This window comes from Bos indicus x Bos taurus, chromosome 3 (assembly GCF_003369695.1).
Source record: "Bos indicus x Bos taurus breed Angus x Brahman F1 hybrid chromosome 3, Bos_hybrid_MaternalHap_v2.0, whole genome shotgun sequence".
In the NCBI taxonomy this organism is placed as follows: Eukaryota; Metazoa; Chordata; class Mammalia; order Artiodactyla; family Bovidae; genus Bos; species Bos indicus x Bos taurus.
The window spans coordinates 21,208,848-21,226,132 of record NC_040078.1 but is presented as its reverse complement, the minus strand read 5'-3'; the positions used below and the strand labels follow the sequence as shown (position 1 = coordinate 21,226,132).

The 17,285-nt window shown below is 40.8% G+C and overlaps 1 long non-coding RNA gene and 5 other non-coding genes across 6 annotated transcripts; 4 read left to right on the top strand and 2 right to left on the bottom strand.

Moving 5' to 3' along the window:
* Window positions 1–3,780: 3,780 nt before the first annotated feature.
* Window positions 3,781–8,576, bottom strand: LOC113890462. Its single transcript, XR_003510496.1, has 3 exons — window positions 8,050–8,576; window positions 7,449–7,521; window positions 3,781–5,057 (listed from the first exon to the last, which is right to left on the bottom strand). It is a non-coding gene; the product is annotated as an uncharacterized LOC113890462 (long non-coding RNA).
* Window positions 4,909–4,980, top strand: TRNAE-CUC. Its single transcript has one exon. It is a non-coding gene; the product is annotated as a tRNA-Glu (tRNA).
* TRNAG-UCC lies at window positions 7,591–7,662 on the top strand. The gene has a single exon. It is a non-coding gene; the product is annotated as a tRNA-Gly (tRNA).
* TRNAH-GUG lies at window positions 8,473–8,544 on the top strand. The gene has a single exon. It is a non-coding gene; the product is annotated as a tRNA-His (tRNA).
* A 987-nt stretch (window positions 8,577–9,563) lies between the features above and the next one.
* On the top strand, window positions 9,564–9,636 carry TRNAK-CUU. Its single transcript has one exon. It is a non-coding gene; the product is annotated as a tRNA-Lys (tRNA).
* Window positions 9,637–17,175: 7,539 nt separating this feature from the next.
* On the bottom strand, window positions 17,176–17,249 carry TRNAN-GUU. Its single transcript has one exon. It is a non-coding gene; the product is annotated as a tRNA-Asn (tRNA).
* Between the last annotated feature and the right edge of the window lie 36 nt (window positions 17,250–17,285).

Genomic DNA, 17,285 nt, shown 5'->3' with positions numbered 1-17,285 from the left:
GAGCTGATTCTTCCCACTTAATTCTTTTTCAAAACATATTTTAGCTATTCTAGTTCCTTTGCCTTTCCATACAAGTTTTATAATAATTCTGTCTATGTCTACAAAAAAATCTTGCTAGGATTTCCCTGTTACTAAGTTTTAAATTGTGGCAAAATACATAAAACACAAAGTTCACAATTTTAACCATTTTAAAGTGTACATTTCTGTGGCATTTAGTACCTTCAAAATGTTATACAACCATCACAATTATCTAGTTCCAGAATGTTTTCATCACCCCAAAAGGAAGCCCTGTTCCCACTGTGAAGTCATTCCCCAACTTCTGGCAATGACTGATTGCTTTCTGTCTCTATGGACTGGTCCATTCTGGACATTTCATATAAATGAAATCATATGTGACCTTCTGTGTCTGGCTTATTCCATTTAGCATGTTTTAGAGGTTCATCAAAGTAGTAGCATGTCAGTATTTCATTCTTTCTTTTTTTAAAATGTCTAATATTTATTCATTTGACTGTGTCAGGTCCCAGCTGTGGCACACAGGGTCCTCGCTGCATCATGCAGATCCTTCATTGCAGTGCACTGGACTCTCTAGTTGTGGCACCAGGGCTTAGCAGCTGCGCAGCATGTGAGATCCCAGCTCCCCAACCAGCTATCAAACCCACCCACATCCTCTGCATTGGAAGGCAGACTCTTAACCACTGGACCACCAGGAAAGTCCCTTTATTCTTTCTTATGTCCAAATAGTATACCATTGTATGTATATACTGCAGTTTGTTTATCCATTTATTCATCAATGGACACTGGGGCTATTTCTACCTTTTGGCTATTGCTCATATCATGCTACTATGAGTGTGCATGTACAAGTATTTATTTGAGAACCTGCTCTCAGTTCTTTGGGATCCATACCAAGGAGAGAAATTACTGGATTGTATTCTATGTTTAACATACTGAGGAACTGCCAAACTGTGCTCCACAGCAGCTGCAACATTTTATATTCCTGCCATGAGTGGATTAAGGTTTCAATTTCACCTTCTCCTTACCAACACTTGTTATTTTCCATTTTTAAAAACTATAGCCTTTCTGGAAAGTGTGAGTGGTATCTTACTGTGATATATGTGCATTTCCTTAATGACTAATTGCATTGAGCATCTTTTCATATGCTTGCTGGTTATTTGAATATCTTCTTTGGAGAAACTAAATTCAAATCATTTGCTCATTTTTTGAGTTGTTTGTCTTTTTCTTGTTGAGTGGTAGCCTCTTCATTCTTAAAGGATATTTTTGCTGGATATAGGAATCTGGGTTGACAGTCTTCTTTCAGTGTTTGAAATAAATTGTGCCACTTCTTCTGGCCTTCGTGGTCTTTGAAGAGAAATCTGCTGTCATTCAAATTGCTTATCCCTTGTAGGCAAGGTGTCATTTTTCACCACTTTCAAGATTTTTTTCTTTTTTCAGTTTCCAGCAATTTGATGATGATATGTCTTGGCATAAATTTGTTTGGGTTTATATTCTTTATAAAGAATATATATATATATATATTCTTTATATATCACAGATTCTTGAATCTGTGGGTTTGACTTTTGCTAAATTTGAGGAGTTACTTATTATTTCTTTTAGTACTTTTTTTAGTCCTGTTCTTTTTCTCTGCTCTTTCTGGGAATCTGATGACACAAATGTTAGATCTTTTGTTATAATCCCACAAGTACCTGTGACCCTGCTTTTTTTTTAATTCCATTTTCTCTGTTGTTCAGATGGAGTAATTCCTGTTTTTTTATCTTTCAGTTCACCAATTCTTTTCTCTGTCCCCTCCACTCTGCTGTTGAGCCCATCCATTGAGAGTTTTTGTTGTATTTTTTTAGTTATAAAATTTCTGTTCAGTTTTTCTTTATATTTTCTATTTCTCTGCTTAAACTTTTCTTTGCTGGAACTTTCTAATTTTTCATTTGTTTCAAGCATGTTCACAATTGCTTGTTGAAATATTTTTATGATGATGGCCTTAAAATCTTTGTCAGATAATTCAGCCATCTCAATCATCTAGGTATTGTCTGTTTTCATTCAATTCAAGATCTTGCTTATTGACATGATGAATGCTTTTTAATTAAAGCCTGAACGTTTGGGACCCTGGATCTTATTTAAACCTTCTGTTTCAGTTGGCTGCTTCTGATACTAATCAGGTAGAGAAAGTGGTGGGTGAGATGTCTTATGAAAACCACATAGGTGTAGAATTCTAGGTTCCCCACTTGGTCTCCATTAACACCTGAGGAGAGGGGTTCCTCATTACTGATGGGCAGGAGTAGGAGTTCCAGCTCCCTACATGGCCTTGTTATCAGCAAATGTTGGTGAAAGTACCATGAAAGTATCATGTTTCCTCTGATAGCAATCCGGCAGGGAAGATGAGGAATACTTCCTTACAGGCCTGCTGAGAATGGAAATCTAGGTATCCCACTCAGTCTTTGCTGGTGTGGGTTGATGTGGGCCACAGTTCTTTCTGTAGCATTTGGCTGGAATAGAGCAGTTATTATCTAAAAGCTTTTTATTTTGCTAGGCTACCTCTTTCCCAGTCCTTTGACTAGAGAGAGCAGGCTTTTGTTGTTGTTATTGTTTTGGTTTTGTTTGGCTGCATCCATTGCATTTCCAGGTTGCCAGCTTCTTCAGCTCCAAGTCTGGGATATATGAGGCACTAAGAAAACCCAGGGAAATCATCACTGTGTGGTTCCTTGGGCTCTGAGGCCCCTTGCTAGTCTGCCTCTTTCTATTTTTCAGAGCCTCATATGTTTGTTCTATATGAAATGTTCAGGGTTTTTAGTGGTATTAGCAGAGAGAACAGAGGAAAGTACATCTGCTCAATCTCCTCCTATCTATTCTCTTTTATTCACTTGTTTATTTGGTTTTCCTCTAGACTGTGAGCTTTTTACATGTATTTTTGTATCTTTAGTACCTACTCCGGCACATAATCTGTAAATGTTTGCAAAAAGGAAAAAAGAAAATAGAATATGGAATGAAGTAAATGAATTGCACTCCCCCTCATTCGTCTTTAGGTGTGTAGTGCCAGGAAGGAGGAGGCTTAATCCTATTCTGAATGATGAGATTTCTCCTGGTGCTTTGAGGTTGAGAAAGGAGGCTTGCTCCAAGCAAGAGCTAATACTGCAGTACTTTCCAGTTTTTCCTGTTACTGAAAATTACCAGCAGGTGGCAGAAAAACTGATGAAAGTAGACAGTTGACCAAAACATAAGGAGGCTGATTTCCTTTGTGACACAGAAAAATAAAACGGATTGCCTTGTACCCACCCTGGATACAATCCCAAAATGTTGCCCTGAGGGTTAGATTTTTCTTTCAGCATTTGAATACAGGTAGCTGCCCAGTGGGAACAGAGATGGAGTAAAAGAAAGTGGGCTTTGTTGGGTTCCTTGGTGACTGTGACACCAGGATTACTTGGGTTTTGTGAAAATAAATGTCTAGTGTTTAGTTACTCTTCTCCCTAGGAAAGTGTGGATTGGATGACCAGAGGATTGACACTTTTCTTACACAACTGTTTAATATTGACACTTTGAAAGCAAAACGAAGCAATAAACTCCCCCAAAACATCTGGCAATGGCACCCCACTCCAGTACTCTTGCCTGGCAAATCCCATGGACGGAGGAGCCTGGTGGGCTGCAGTCCATGGGGTCGCTAAGAGTTGGACACGACTGAGCGACTTCACTTTTACTTTTCACTTTTCATGCATTGGAGAAAGCAGTGGCAACCCACTCCAGTGTTTTTGCCTGGAGAATCCCAGGGACGGGGGAGCCTGGTGGGCTGCTGTCTCTGGGGTTGCACAGAGTCGGACACGACTGAAGCGACTTAGCAGCAAACATCTGGCATCCTACCATTCATTTTTTCTATCAGGTCCTGCTGATTTTTGCTTCAATTTTTTAGTTCTCTTTTTCACTTATTATCAGAAGTGTTTTCTGATCTTAAATTATGGAGGCTGTTTTTAAACTTTATATTTGAACTTATGTGCAGAGAATTAATCACAGTGCAGTCTTCTGACCAAAAAATGTCTGAGAGGAGACTTGATTGTCTCTTTCATTTTTGGTTTTCTCAAATTTTTATTTTGGAAAAATACCAAATGTACAAAAATTTAAAATAATAAAATTTCAATTACCCTTCACCAAGATTCATTGTTAACATTTTGCCATATTTGCTTTCTGTCTCCTATAAAGCTAATTTGCATACATTGAGGGGTACGGTTTTTAAGATTCTTTCAGTCTAGGTATGCACTCCAGTTTTCTTTTCTTTCTCCTCTCTCCCTCTCTTCCTTCTTCATATTTGAAATTGCTGAAGCTCCAAAAGTCTTCTCTTAGTCTCCCACAAGCGAATTATGCCCAGATCCTGCTGACAACCAACCACGCATGGGTTGAATCACTTTTACTTGTCTGTAATGTTCGCTTTGGTCAACAGAGTTTGGCCTAAATTCATAAGCGATTTAAAAGAAAAAAACAAAAACAAAAACTGCTATAGGACTTCTATATTCCTTAAGGAAAGATTCCTGGGAGAGCACAGCTAGGGGCTTTTACCTTCCCGCTGATCACAATTCAGGAAATACTGCAAACAGGGGAAGCTGAGAGTTTCCTATTAGTCTTTAGATCTTTTCTCCGGACATTTGTCTTTAATTTTGAAAACTGCGATCGTGTGCATACGATCCTCACTTAGCTCTGGGAGCCAAGCTGGGGTGTTCTTTTCAGGGTTTTCTACTTCAAGAAAAAAAAAAGTAGTTTTTTACGAGGAAAAAGTAGTTTCGGGGTAGTTGGAGGGCCCAGTAGTGAAGAATCTCAAAATCTAGATAGCTGAAAGAACACACGTCACGGAATGGGTAAGCAGAGACACACATTGAATTAGCCTCATATATTTCTATCCGCAAAGCTCTGCCATCGTCCCTGGTGGTCTAGTGGTTAGGATTCGGCGCTCTCACCGCCGCGGCCCGGGTTCGATTCCCGGTCAGGGAAATACTCGTTTTCTCTCCTGAATACTTTTAATGATTAACTTCTTTTCTTCTACTCAGTTTCCCCATGGGTGGCCTTAGCTGAAACATAAAAAATACAGAAGAACATAAAAAATGGCTTCTACCCGTTTTTGAAATACAAAATGGAATATGCTCTACATACTGTTTTATTACAAACTATTTTTAAAGTTATTTCTAACACTTTTTCAGTGGAAATAAATATACTTAAGGAAAATCATATTTCTTTCAATTTATTTAATTTCTGCAAAGGTAATATAGTCGCATGGTTTAGGATTCAAATATGCAAAAGGGCATAACTATTAAACCTAATTTTCACCTCTGCCTTCTAGTTTTCTTCTAATAAGGCAGTCAATAGTAAGTTTTGTAATTATACTGTAGTGTAAGTATACTATAAATATAAAAAATAAATTTTTTCTAAATGCAAGTACATGCATACATACATATATCTAAATACGTTCCTCTTTCTTACACACATGATAGCAATCCATGCACACTTTTCTGAACTTTGCCTTTTTCACTTAACATATATTTTTAAAAATAGCTCCAGATTACATATGAAGACCTTCCTCATAGTACAATACTATGTACTATGGTACATAGTATCCATTGTATTGATACTCCATAATTAATGGAACCAGCTTCCTATTGATGACACTTAGCTACAGCTGCTGCTGCTGCTAAGTCGCTTCAGTTGTGTCCGACTCTGCGCCCCCATAGACGGCAGCCCACTAGGCTCCCCCGTCCCTGGGATTCTCCAGGCAAGAACACTGGAGTGGGTTGCCATTTCCTTCTCCAATGCATGAAAGTGAAAAGTGAAAGTGAAGTTGCCTAGTCGTGTCTGACTCAGCGACCCCATGGACTGCGGCCCACTAGGCTCTTCCGTCCATGGGATTTTCTAGGCGAGAGTGCTGGAGTGGGATTCCATTGCCTTCTCCACTTAGGATGTTATTGTAATCCCTTGCGGCCATAAAGATAATCTTCTACATGTCATTTTGTCGTCATTAGTGGCTAAGTCGTGTCTGACTCTTGGGACCCCATGGACTGAGGCCTAACAGGCTCCTCTGTCCAAGGGATTCTCCAGGCAAGAATACTGGAGTGAGTTGCCATTTCCTTCTCCAGTCATTTTGTACATGTGTAAAATAAATGTCCAAGAACTGAAATGCTGGTTCAAAAAATATGTGCATTTATGGATGGGTAATGCCAATGGCACCCCACTCCAGTACTCTTGCCTGGAGAATCCCATGGACGGAGGAGCCTGGTGGGCTGCAGTCCATGGGGTCTCTAGAGTCCGACACGACTGAGCGACTTCACTTTCACTTTTCACTTTCATGCATTGGAGAAGGAAATGGCAACCCACTTCAGTGTTCTTGCCTGGAGAATCCCAGGGATGGGAAGCCTGGTGGGCTGTCGTCTATGGGGTCGCACAGAGTCGGACACGACTAAAGCCACGAAGCAGCAGCAGCAGCAGCAGCAGCAGCAGCAGCAGCAGCAGCAGTGCCAATATGCCCTCCTTCGAGGTCCTATCAATTTATACTCCCACCAGCAATGTACAATATAAACTTTTTTTTTTTTTTTAAACTCGTGGGTTTTCATAAAAAGAATTTGATCAATTGTGTTTCTGGACTTTTACGTTTTTGTCCTTAAAATTTTGGCTTTACAAATAACACTTTAATGAACATCTGTGTGAATACATCTTTGTCTATCCTTGGATACTACTTTCTGATAAATTCATAGAAGTGGGATTACCATTTCATATATTATATGGATTAAATAATTAAATATAAGAACTGAAACAATTAAAAATAGTGGATAATTATTGGGCTGGAGAAGACTTTTTCAAGATAAAAACAAACATAGAAAGCAAAACTGACAGTTAAAACGACATAAAAACAGAAAACTGCCCATCTGAAAGCCTATAAATAATATTAAAAGACAAATGGCAAACTAGCATGTCAGTAATATACATATAAAACAAATACCCAATAGAAAAAGTCAACAAGTGTATGATTTAGTTCTCAAAACTAATACAAATAATTAGTAAAGTTTATGAAAAATGATCAACTTCAGTAATAGTACAGTAAATACAAGTTAAAATGAGACTCCAAATTTTTATGTTACACTTTCGTAAAAATAAAAAGATTATATCTAATTGACTAATATAATTTGGTAATACACTTTCGGTGAGGTTGCGCCACACAGCAATTTGGCAATATGTATCCAAATCCTAAAAATGTAGCTTTTCAATGGCAACTTTACCTCTATGCCTTTGTGCTAAGGAAGCAGTCTGAAACGCTTAACAATATATGTACAGAGATAACACCCACATTAAGGCCTGAACTTGTCCGCTGGATTGCAGAGGCACGGTTCAAAAGACAATAAATAAGCTAAATCGATTTTCGTTAAACCTCTGAAACAACTAAAAAACTATCACAAAATTTTTAATATACTCACAGAAGAAATCCTAGAGGTCTTCTTTTACTTTTCGTCCTTTGGCTTTGTGTTGAATATTACTCAACCTAAATCCCTAAACATGAAAGTCAGACCAAAATAATCAACTCGTCATAGGGAAATAAAGCGGTTTTGCTTCCTGTGTGCGTTGGTGGTATAGTGGTGAGCATAGCTGCCTTCCAAGCAGTTGACCCGGGTTCGATTCCCGGCCAACGCAGTGCCTATCTTTTCATCTGCCCAAACCTTGCTTGTGAAGGCCAAACGGAGGGAGAGAGATCTTTTGACCACCCTTTGTCCTCAAACTCTAAGCCTTCAAGGAGATTCTAACGAGAGTGAAGCTCCAGTTTTCTTGCAGCTACCAAGCCAAGCCTATCTGCTGGGTTTGGCCTCTTGCTTCGCACCAGTTTACGATAATTGTCCTCTGGGGGGCCCTTAGGTAATGTCTGTAAAGGAGGCTGATTTTATTTGTTTTTCTGAATACTCTGAGGCGACTTAGATTTACTGAAGTCAGCCCAAGAGTCCTTAGTTTCTGAGAGCGGGCGCCAAGGAACGGTGAGGGAAGCAAGAAAAAAATAAAGGGACCTCAAAGCCTTTCGCAACTCACCAGCTCCGCTTCTCTTTCGGTTCCAACATTCAGGAAACAGAAATATCAGCTCCAGGGTACCAGGTGGAGGTGTAAATAGGCAAATGCTCTGGTTACCTAGGCCGAACGCCTTGAATATTTGAAGGGGAAAGAGAGAAGTGGTTTGAGGAAGGCGACTGGGGACGCGGTCCCCGGGCTGCAGGCGACAGACCTCTCAGATCTCGACAGTGCGCCGCCGTCCAGCAAAGGGGGTGATATTGGTGCCGGCACCGCAGGATTCTCGGACCCAGATTCGGGTGTCAGACCTGGCTTCGAAGTTGTGAGTGGAAACATTTGGAATTTTCTGTGCAAATAGCGCCAATTAGGTAAAGAAAGCTACAGTAAGACAGTCCTGTTTCAAAGGATATTAAATCCAGCCGCACTGCGCCGCCGCGAAAGTAGCACGCCGTGATCGTATAGTGGTTAGTACTCTGCGTTGTGGCCGCAGCAACCTCGGTTCGAATCCGAGTCACGGCATATGATTGTAGTTCGCGTCAGCAGTCTGTTTTTCGGAGACTTTTAGCTATTAAAAAAAAAAAAGTTTGTAATCCTCTTTTGCTCAAGACTGCACCGCAGAATATGCAGTCTATGAATTAGACGAATAACTCACTCCGTGGAGCTCACTCTATGGGCTCATCGACCTAGGCGAACCTAACCAGCCCCGGCAGAGGCGCTTCGGGGCGATGTGCAGCGCCTCGGAGCTTCGAGAAAAGCCTGCCTTCACCTGAGCAGAGGAGACAGCTTTTCGCGGGTGACTCGGGAACTCAGCACCTCTTCCAGAAGTTGGAGAAATGAACGTTTCGGAGAGTGGAGAGAAATCTCCCGTGAGCGCCCACGCCTGAGGCTCTGAATTCCATCCGACTTGAAATCTCAGTGGGGCTTTTACACGTAATGAATATGGTCTTTTACTCAGGTCACACGAAGTTTAGTATTTAAAAACAAAATCGTGCCCCAAATGAATAGTGAATTGGACCTATTTTCCGAGAGACGCGTCCGTCAGCTCCACCTCCATCTCACCCCCTGGTCCTAATGGTTGAACCGGGAAAAGGGTTTCGGACCCGGAAGGAAGCAGGAGGCTCAACACCAATATTTCTCGAGAGCAGGTTCCCGCTCCCCTCCTAGTCCCTGCGGCAGTTTGCGCCTGTCATCCCCGTTCCCTCGCGCTTCTTCGCCTCCTTTTCAGTATTCCGGGTCCCAGACACCGGGTTCTCAAAGGAATTTGCTAACCAAAAGGTCTCAAAACCTGTATAAAAGGAATCTGAAGTAACGTCGGGGTTTCAGGATTCGTGATTCCTGGGTCCTCCGCGAGCCCCCTTGGCCTCTCGCAGTCCCGTCACTATCGAAGGGTCGAGTTTTTTGGTGGCAAAGGCTTCTAGTACATTTATAAAATCCTAGAGCCCGAGAATTCTTTCAAATTAAATTTCGTGTATCTTTGACCATGAAGGTAGGCCTTTGAAAGAAACTATACTTCTATAGGAAACACAGCTTGCACTGGTGCCCGGCTAGCTCAGTCGGTAGAGCATGAGACTCTTAATCTCAGGGTCGTGGGTTCGAGCCCCACGTTGGGCGACTTAAGCTTTTGTTTTTCCTACCCACCTTCGGTTTTATTCAATCTTCCTTTATTCGCTGCCAACTGAACCAGCAGCTTCTAAATAACTTGTTGTCACTGCTGTTTTCAACTTCAGTTAACTATTCCAGAAATCGCCTCTATTTGCCCGAATTTCAGCAAAAAGAGGAATCGGGGCTACCGATTCCAGCATCTCAGGTTGAGACCTGGGGTCCCTGATCCACGGCTCCCTGGAACCAGGTTCCTCCGAGGACCGAATCCGGGGCCCGCGGAGCTCGCCCTTTGTTCTGTTTCGACTTGCCCCACCTAGAAGACGTCTTAAGATAGGGGTCCCCAACCCTCGGGTCCGCTGCCTGTTATGAACCGGGCTGCACAGCAGGAGGTGTGCTTCATCGGCTGTTCCCCATCGCTCCCCATCCTTCGTATTACCTCCCGAACACCATCCCCGCACCCCGCACCCCCCTCACCCTCACCCCCACCCCAGCTGTGGAAAAACTGTCTTCTTGGTGTCAGGAACCTACTTCCTGGTGTCAAAAAGTTGGGGCCTGCACTGTCTTAGGACACGACCAAACGGAAACACTTTCGTTCTCTTTTAGTCAGTGGGAAATTCTGGATGAGGTTTTGAAGTGCCTTCTTAGGTAGTTAAAATGTTCGCCGTTAGGTGCTAAGCAAAGTGCCTTTGCTTTCTGGGTTTTGAAACGTCCATCAGCCTCAAAGGACTGATCTCCAAAAGAAAAAGAAGAGAGGGCCCAGGAGAAGACGCTGAGAAGGAGGGACGCGGAAGAGCTAAGAAAGGGGGAAAGGATCGGGAGGAGCAAGGATGAAGGCCTGGAGCAGGGCAGATGGGCAGATTGCAGTGCTGTTGTTGGATGAATACATCCTGTCTCTCTGGAACGCTGCACGCAAGCTTTTTGAATTGGCTATTGATCGGTCATTTTGAGTTAACTATGGATCGAACTTTGCTCTACCCGGAAGGCTCGAAATTGTTTACAATGTCCCTGTTAAATCTCCCATTCAGTGTTGTGATGGGTGGTGTGAGTAAAGTCCGTGTTTTCAAGGTGAGTGGAAGCCGAGTTTGGCACCAGTCATTAGGCTTCTTCATCACAATGCAGAGATTCCCTCTTAATTGGTCATACAGATCTTCCCACTTCTTCAGAAGGATCATTGGCCAGTCCTACTTTTTTTAAAGTTTGTAAATATTTAGACTCCATTATATATGGAACCATCTCCAAAATCATCAATACAGTAGCCAATTCTCAAGGTGTTGTGTCAAGACAAGCACCACCAAAATCATCTGGAAACTTTTGAGAAATGCAAATCCTCAAGCCCTACCTCAGACCTGCAGATTCAGAAACTCTTGAGGTGGGCCCAACAGACAGACTCACCAGGTGATTTGGATAAATGCTCAAGTTCAGGAACAGCTGTATTAGAGCAACTTCCTTTCCTATCAACCAAGATGTACCATGTTCTTGGGTAGGATACTCAACATCAGAAAGAACACCTCTCCTTAACCTGATGTCTGAATTTAACAGTTTTCATTAAAATGTCAAGAAATTTTTTTTAAATTCAAACCAGATAACATAATCCTAAAGTTTAAATGGAAAAATAACAAGCAGTAACTGTCAGGGAAATTCTTTTTTAGAAAGAGGAATGAGGATGGACTAACCCTATGAAATATTAAAATGCCATAAATTATAATGATTAAAGTGATAAAATATCTTGTATGAATGAAACAGCAATCAATAGGACAGCATAAAGTCCAAAAATAGACCAAAATACATAAAAAATGTAATATAGTAGAAAGAGGGACTCAAATCAATAATTCTAATGAACATTTTTTTAATAACTAGGTAGCTGTCTGAGAAAAAAAATAATGGTCAATGAATATCATACCCTTTGTGTGTTCAGTCGCTTAGTCTTGTCAGACTCTTTGAGACCGCATGGACTGTAGCCTGCCAGGCTCCTCTGCCCATGGAACTCTCCAGGCAAGAATACTGGAGTGGGTTGCCGTGGCCCCCTCTAGGGGATCTTTCTGACCCAGGGATGGAAACCGCATCTCCTGCATCACAGGCAGAGTCTTTACCACTAAGCCACACCAAGGAAGCCCAGTGACATCCTTTACATAAAAGTAAATTCCAAATTGATCAAAGATTTAAAATAAAAATGAAAAGGAACATAAAATTCTTGTAGAAACATGAAAATTATTTTTTCTTGGTGTGTGTGTGGAAAAGGCTGTTCTATGACACAAACTCAGTCCTGAGAGAAAATATTGATGAATTTCACTATATAAATGAATGGACTTTCCATAAAAAAAGTTGAAAAACAAATAACAATTTGGGGAAGTATTTGCAACTCATATCGTGTTAAAAACCCTCCATTTTGAGTTAATGCTTCAGTTTATCGACATCCTTCTCACAGCTCCTTGTGACTGCACATACAAAAACAACTGAAACCCTTGAAAAGCAACCCAACCAGGACTCTAACTTTCCCCTCCTCTGTCCACTTCTCTGTCTCCCTGCTGCTCCCTCCTCCTCTTTCCTTCCTCTCTTTCTCCATCTTGGGTTGCTTTCCTTAGATCCCACTCAGGACCCCAGTGAAGGCTGCAGCCCATAGGCCCTGGCTCTCACTGCTCCCCACTTGTTCAACTGAACACCCTACTGATTGCGCTTCTGTGTGGCCCTGCGCTTGCCAGCGGTGACCCCACTCTGGGACCGGTGAGTATAATAACCTCTTCTGGTTCTCCTCCCTTCCTGTGGCTGCACCAAATTTATCATACCATGCTGGACATCTACATTTTTAGAACACACATCATGTACAAAAGACTAATTTCCCTAATATTTACAGAACTATAAGCCAACAAGAAATAAACCAATAACCCAATAAAAATAGCAAACATATAAAGAATAGAAAATATAAAAGGCTTGCCCATATGAGAAGATACTTAACATTCAACATTGCTACTAACAAAAGTAGTGCAATTTAAAACTAAGTTGAAATAAATTTTCAGCTATAGGAAATGGTAAATTTTTTGAAGTTTAATATGTTGGAGAGTGAATAAACATTGTTAACAAGAGGGTAAATTGGTACAAGTTCTACAGGGTGCTTTTCGAGCAATATAAAAAATTTTCACAAACTTTTTTTTACTTCAGCAATCCACATTTAGAAGTTTATCCTACAATATAGCTATACAAGTGTGAAATTGTGTACAAAGTTATTCAAGAAACACTTTTTATTAACTAAAAAATTGGAAATTCTCCAAAGGTCCATCAGTTTGGGGGTGACTAAATAAATGGCAATACAACCACACAATTAAATATAGCTGTAGAAAAGAATGCAATGGCACCCCACTCCAGTACTCTTGCCTGGAAAATCCCATGGACGGAGGAGCCTGGTGGGCTGCAGTCCATGGGGTCACTACGAGTAGGACATGACTGAGCAACTTCACTTTCACCTTTCACTTCCATGCATTGGAAAAGGAAATGGCAACCCACTCCAGTGTTCTTGCCTGGAGAATCCCAGGGATGGGGGAGCCTGGTGGGCTGCTGTCTATGGGGTCGCACAGAGTCAGACACGACTGAAGAGACTTAGCAGCAGCAGCAGCAGAAAACAATGAGAAAGCTCTTGAGAGAAGCCTTACAGAAATTGGTTATAATTCAATAATAAATACATGGAAAATTAAGCAAATGGAAAAGTAACATAATTGTTACTGCCAAGGGAAAAATATATTCAAAAAGTGATCACATTAAATTCTCTGTTAATGGTTTGTATAGTAAAAATGATAATCATTAATTTCTCAAAATTATGACACAAGCATATTGATATATTAGGGTTTCCCAGAGAAACAGAACCAATAGAAGATACCCACGTATGTATATAGAAATTTAGTTTGTATACAGAGATGTTATTGTGGAGGGTGGTAAATCTAAAACTCTTCAGGGTAGGCCAACAGGCTGGGGACCCAGGGAAGAATTGATGTTGTAACTCTCACCTGAAAACAGAATCTAGAGGCAGAATTCTTCCTTCCTTTGGGGATCTAAGTCTTTTTCTCTTAGGGCCTTCAGTGGCTTAGATGAGGCCTACTCACATTTTGGAGGATAATCTGCTTTACTCAGAGTCTACTGACTTAAATGTTAATTTCATCTAAAAAATACCTTCAAAGGAACATCTGGATTAATATTTGACCCCAGTATCTGGGTACCATGGCCTAGCCAGACTGACACATAAAATTAACTGTCACAATTGGGAAAATGGAAAAGTGAAAAATGTATACGTGTGTGTAGTGCTAAGTGTAGTGGGAGTATGTAAAGGAGAGATAAAGTGCCTAAAACTAGAAAATCAAGAGTTAACATTATTTGTTTATAGAAACAGATTAATAGCCAATCACTGATTAAAAGAATTTAAAGTAGTTACTTCTAGGGACCAAGAAATGGCAGAGAGGTTCAGGGGACTGTCGGTTTTCATTACCAGGTTTGTAAGTGTTTGACTTTCTAAACTATGTGCATATATAAGCTTGCTAAACATAAATACTAAATAAAAAAGCTTTTCATATGTTGTAATGATTCAAGTATTTTACCAATTTGTTGTCTTTTGAATATTGTAGAGGAACAGTTCTGCTGTGGCACCCAAGTGACATTCTATGTATTTGCACAGGCCACACAAGCGAAGACTTGAAGTGCAACTATTGTGAAACTTACCACAAGGCAAAGCACCTTGTGATTGTCCCCAAACAGGAGAGGATGGGAGGCCTGTGAAGAGCAGCCAGGAGACAGTTTCCATTCCCCTCCCTGTCTACCCTGGGACAGTTTTTCATTGCCTTGCAGCTTCTAATCACACTTAAGGCATTCTGCTTACCTCCCCACTCCTTCTCTGAGGACAGCTGCAGACTGTAAAACTCTTAGCTGCAGTCTAGAATTAACTCCTCAATAACAGAGTATCCCACAACTTGCATTACAGTCACTGACCCCTTTTGTTTCAGTGACATCTTTTTGGATGTTGGAGATGAGGAGTCGTGAAGTCTATACCTTCAACTACTCTTCCTTTTGTTGTATATGTAAGTAATAAATCGTTTGAATCTAAAAGTGGCTTGTCATTGCAATGAGAAGGCCGTGCACCTCAACTAGAGAAAAGCCTGTGCAGCAACAAAGACCAAGCATAGTCAAAAATAAAAAAAATAATGACAGTAATAATAAAAGTGACTTATATCTTTACAAGCTGAATCACCCAGGCCTTGGCTTTGCCAGATGTTGAGTGCTTCATTTACCTTTTTTTTTTAAGCTACATATGTACATGTGAAAGTGGCTCAGATCTGTTCAACTCAGTCCATGGAATTCTTCAGGCCAGAATACTGAAGTTGGTATCCTTTCCCTTCTCCAGGGGATCTTCCTGTCCCAGGAATCGAATTGGGATCTCCTGCATTGCAGGCAGATTCTTTACCTACTGAGCTATCAGAGAAGCCCTTTTTTAGCTAAACAAATTCTTAAACCTTTTATGTAGGTAAAGGTATTGGGGTTTTTTTCTTTCCCTAGGGATTTTGAGTTTTATGTCATTCTTAGAAAAAAAATTTCCCTGCAAGACAGTAGAAGTTTTATTAGGGGTATTTTCTGAAGGAAGAAAGTTGTAATTGTACTTCTGCTAATGAGCTAAACAGATGCAATGAGCTCTCAGATAACTTTGTGGCATATTCCCTGAGGCCCTCTGAAACCCAGACCTGCTGAGGAGTAAGGGTTTCCTGGGACCTACCAACTCAGTATTCTTGGGCTCTAAGAAGGGGATGCAGTCACTAAACAGATGGTGCAACATCTTAGGGCTAGCTATAGTGAAGAGCAGTTACTAGGCCTGATTGGCCAAGGGGAGAGAGCTGTTTCTAGAACCTGGGAAAGCAATAGTTGTAGGTAAGGCTGTAACTATAGTATAGTGCCACTGAACAGTAACTGTCCTGGGGAGTGGCAAAGAACACAACTACTGCCAACCTGCAGGAAACAATTATCCTGACTTCGTATTCCTCCCACCCTCCCCATTCCCAGTCAGTACATCCCATTGGCTGTAGCCAACAAGAAGCAGTGGGCAGAGTCTTTCTGCACAGTTCAAGAAGACTCTTTCTGGGGTGTATAATAGGGTGGTTAATGATGAGAATATATCTGGAGGAACAAATGCATAATACCCAGCAAATACGGTCTTTCTGTTCTTGAGATTAAAAATAAATAGTCCCATGTGCTCTCTCTCCTCCACCCACACTGCTTCCCCTGTTATTAACTTCCTGAACTGGTGTGGTACATTTGTTACAATTGATGAACCAATATTGATTCATTATTATTAATGTTAATGGTTTCCACTGGGTTCATGCTTTGTGTTGTACAGTTCTAGTCCTGAGATTTTTAATTGTGAAAGCATCTCATTAGCTGCATTTTGTATCAAATAGGTTTTTCAAAGAAGGTTTTTTAATTTCCTGAATTCTTTCATTTATTTGAGAATATTTATTTGTTGTTTTTAGACCTGTATGATATCTGGACTGGAGATATGTATGTATGTATACTTTTAACTGGCTGCTTTTCATGCCATAGCTAGATTCTCTTTTCCACAAAAATACTGGTAATGCAAATGAAATTTCAAAATGTAGAGGTTTTAGATTTTTTTCTTTTCATTTTTGTTTGTTAAATTAATTATCCGTGAGCTTCTAGCTCAAATCAGACAAGCAAACAAGGGGAGAAAGAAGCAAAAGAAAATTCTGTGGGATTTCTAGATCCCAATGCTTTAAGAAGTCATAGAAATTGGCCAGTCATGGCTGGCCTTGTGGCTTCAGCATCCTATAGTCAAGTTTGAGTTACAGCAGGTGAATATAGCCTGGTTTGCCCAAGGTTTTTTATATATTTATAAAGTAGGTGACTATTTTGTTATAAAAATTATAAAGTCATGCTGTTGACTTTATTAAAAATAAATTTTTTAAATTTTATTTAAAATAAATTTGTTTATTGATAACCACCAGGTTGGTATTTGGCCTTTGGGAATGAGTAGTGGAGGTGAGAATTTTCTCAATATATGTACCTTTCTATAATTCCTTGATTTTCTGTGTATAAACACACACACACAATCTCTCCAGGAAGAAAAAATAAAAGAACTACACAGGACAACTTCTCTCCCACTCATGTGACTATTAAGTCTGTGCAATTAAGTCACTATGAAGGCATTTTAGACACTTGAGGAATGTCTATGTTACCACCTATTCTGCACTGAACGTCCCAAGTTCATATGTTGAATCACTAACTCCCCAGTGTAACAGTATTAGAAGATGGAGCCGTTGGCAGGTAGTTAGGTTTAGATGAGTTTCTGAGGGTGTGGCCCTCACTAATGCTGGGATTAGTGTTCTTATAAAAACAGAAGGGGCAGCAGTTTCCTTTCTCAGTGTACAAGCCTTCTGCAAGCCTCTGGGAAGACCCTCACCAAGAACTATATCTGTCCCGGACTCTGATCTTGGACTTTGCAGCCTCCAGAACTTTGAGATAACCTGAAGTTGCAAGAAAGGACTTTGAGCAAGTAAAAGGGTACGTCCCTGGGTGGGCTCGAACCACCAACCTTTCGGTTAACAGCCGAACGCGCTAACCGATTGCGCCACAGAGACACGAGGACTTGGTGCTCTTAATTTGTGTCCTGATCC